Source organism: Microtus pennsylvanicus, chromosome X (genome assembly GCF_037038515.1).
Source record: "Microtus pennsylvanicus isolate mMicPen1 chromosome X, mMicPen1.hap1, whole genome shotgun sequence".
Classification (NCBI taxonomy): Eukaryota; Metazoa; Chordata; class Mammalia; order Rodentia; family Cricetidae; genus Microtus; species Microtus pennsylvanicus.
In genome coordinates this window covers 131,987-135,562 of record NC_134601.1, presented here as the reverse complement: position 1 = coordinate 135,562, position 3,576 = coordinate 131,987, and the positions used below count along the sequence as shown (strand labels likewise).

The 3,576-nt window shown below is 37.7% G+C and overlaps 1 pseudogene; it reads right to left on the bottom strand.

Annotated features, from left to right (window-relative positions):
* Positions 1-1,470: 1,470 nt before the first annotated feature.
* LOC142841362 (sorting nexin-3 pseudogene) lies at positions 1,471-2,270 on the bottom strand (annotated as a pseudogene).
* Positions 2,271-3,576: the final 1,306 nt, after the last annotated feature.

The following is a 3,576-nucleotide window of genomic DNA, read 5'->3' as shown; positions in this document are numbered from 1 at the left end:
TCTCACTAGAGGTTTAACAAGATGTTTGTAAAGAATAGGTTTTGTTTTTATTGCCTTCCCCTGTTGTTCGTTCTGCTCTTTTCTCACTGTTTTATGCCAATTTTACTAATATTCCCTCCTACCTGCTTCCTTTGACTTTAAGTTGTGGTTTTATTCTGAACCCATTGAGAATGCTTTCCTTTCAGTTTCTACTTTGGCCTCTGTGCTGTTTCAGAACACAAGTGAATTCTTTCTCAAAGTACATTTCTTGTTTTAATTGTTTTCCTGTCGCTGGACGCTGGAGATGTCTCACTAATGAAATTCCATTGTGATCAAAGGACTTTCTTTGTACAACAAGAACACTACAAACTACTTGTGAGTTATCTGAAGGGCTCAGATATGGACTACCATGGCTGCTGTCTGGGTACTTGAGAAGAATACGTGTTCTTGCTATGTTAGACAGCGTGTTCTATAAATTTCGGTTACTTCAACTGCATTGTGCTGTTCAAATCCTAAAAGTCTATACTAATTTGGAGGCTTTTTGAGACAGTATGGTATTGAAATTCCTAGTGATAATCATGAATTTCTCCTCTTTGAGGGCTTTGGTTTATAACTTTTAGTAAATATATTTTGAAGATTTTGGATTCTATGCTCTTGAATTAGTCATTTCAATACCACAAAATAATTGTGAATCCAAGATAAATTTAATTTGGGACTAATGAAAAATTTCAAATTTTGTTTTGATTGGTGTTTAAATATCATTTACATCCCTATATTCTTAAGCAGGTTCTGCTTTTAAATACATGAAGTTGGATTTGCTTTGTTATCTTACATGACAACCCTATATTCTATATAAGATACTGAAAGCCTTTAATTTTTTCCTTTCTTTTTTATTGTTTTCATTGAGCTGTACATTTTTGCTGTTCCCTTCCCTTCCTTCTGTCTCCCCTTTTTTTGTTGGGAGACTTTTGATGACTGTTTCTATTTCTTCAGCAGTTATAGGCCTGTTTAATTTGCTTATCTGGTCTTGATTTAATTTTGGCAAGTGATATTTATCCAGAAAATTGTCAATTTCCTTTAAGTTTTCCAATTTTGTGGAGTACAGATTTTTGAAGTATGACCTGACAATTCTCTGGATTTCCTCTGTGTCTGTTGTTATGTCCCCCTTTTCATTTCTGATTTTGGTTTTTTTGTTTATTTTTTTTGCATTTCAACTTTTATTTGAAAACAACTTAAATTTTTAGACAAATGATTTTAGTATATAAATTTGATTTTGCTTTTATACAGAATATAAAGATTTCCCTCATTAATCTTCCATGTGAAGGGGATTACAGGCCAGAAGAAAGATGCACTCTGCACACAAAGTACACCGGAGACAAACAGTGTCGTGCTCCTGCACATAAATTAGGCCCAAGTGGTGACATCACACATTAAGGGGGAAGAGAAAGATTCTAGCCAATCAGATTCAAGAAGCAAACAGGACACAGAATCTGCAAATAAGACCAAGACAGCAACTTTAGTCAGGACAGTGCAGGTCTATGGGGCTTGTGAGGCTACAATGTGTATAGGGACACAACAAGGAGAGTTAGGTAGAGAGGCTCAACGAGGGAGTTTTCACTAAAGCAAATGAAAAACTTCTTGTCAACTGCCAAAACAAAACAAAATGAAAGGGAGCCTGTGAGTGTTAGAACACCCAGGGCGTGTTAGAGCAGCGCCCGTGCAGCATGCTAAGTTAGTTACAGCTTCTTCATTGGTGTGGAGCAATCATTAATGGTCTCATTTTGCCTCTTCTTTCCAAACTCAGGCATGTCTTATTTTAGATGGAGTATAGCTTTTATCTATTATTTCATCCTGTAAAAACATGTGAAGACAACGTTCATTCTGGGCCAGAGGATGAGCAGCGACCTTGTTTATAAACTGTTCCAGCCCTTGCTTCCTTTCCTCGGTGAAATTGTCATCAAATATTCCATCGTCTCCTCTAAAAGGAAGCTGCTGCAAAAACGCTTTCCCAGGGAGTGGGGGAGCTACAACCTTGCTCTCTCTTTCTAGTTCACTTCGAAGCCACTCAGAGTCACTGTATCTTCTTCTAACAGTAGATTCCTTCAGCTTGAAGATAGGAAGATTTGTCTTGACCCTGATCTCGTAGGTGGTGAAGCGGCCCGGCCGACCCCCATGGTCTGCAGGTTGCTCACCTCGATCTCAAGGAAGTTGCTGGGCGGCCCATAGGCGTCATTCAGGTTCTGCAGCTTGGTGATCAGCCGCTGGGTGTCCGCTATGGTCTCCGCCATTTCGCTGTGCCATTTCTGATTTTGTTAATTTGGATATTCTCTCTCTCTGCCTTTTGGTGAGTTTGGATAAAGGTTTGTCTATTTTTTTTTATTTTCTCAAAGAACCAACATTTTGTCTCACTGATTCTTTGTATTATTTTCTTTGTTTCTATTTTGTTGATTTTAGCTATCAATTTGATTATTTCCTGTCATCTAGCACTCCTGGGTGAGTTTGCTTTTTTTTGTTCTAGAGCTTTCAGGTAGCCTGTTAACTCGCTAGTGTGGGGTTTTCCCATATTATTTATGTAGACATTTGTACTATAAACTTTCCTCTTAACACTGATTTCATTTTGTCCCATAAATTTGAGTATGTTGTGCAGTACTTTTCATTGAATTTTAGGAAGTCTTTATTTTCTTTATTTCCTCTTGACCCATTGGTGATTCAAATGAGCACTGTTCAGTTTCCAAGTGTTTGTGGGCTTTCTGAAATAGTGTTGCTGTTGTCTTCTAACTTTAAGCTATGGTGATCCGATAAGATACAGTCATTCTAGAGATCTGTCTAGAGACTTTCCCAAAAACTTGCACTAGATCTACCATAGGGTCCATATTTGATGTTATGATTTCTCTGGTTAGGTCTGATTCTATCTACTTTCTTTTTATTTTTTATTTATCTAGTTGGTTTTTGGTTTTGTGCTCTTTTATTCTGCTTTCTCTTGGGTTGTGGGATCTATTAATGATTTAAGTCTTTGAAGATTTATTCATTCTTAGCTATCTATTAGACATTGCTTTGTTATTTTAACAATTGCTTTAAAGAGTATTACATATACCTTTATATTAACCAAATATAATTTCACAATTGTACATGTTCTGGGTTTGGTGGTCTACACAAAGAGTTTCATGAGAGGCATAGAGAGACCCTGTCTCAAAAAAATTGAAAATATAAAATATCAGGCAGGAGCTAAGACTCTTACATATTCATATATCTGTCCCAGCTTTTATAATTCTATTGTCAGACATGCTATTTCTTTTTAAATTTTATTGAAAAGAGATTCTGCTCTCATACAATGTATTCCGCCCACAGTATACCCTCCTCTCACTCCTCCCAGCTCCCCCTCCACAGCTTCCTTCTTTCCCAGATCCACTCCTCCTCTGCTTCCCTTCAGAAAAGGGCAGCTGTCCCAGGGCTATCAACCAAGCATGACATAACAAGTTACAATAGGACTAGGCACAAACCCTCCTATCAAGACTGCTCAAGGCAACCCAGTAGGAGGAGAAGCATCTATCTCAAGAGCAGGCGAGTCAGGTACACACCCCATCCCACTTTTAGAAG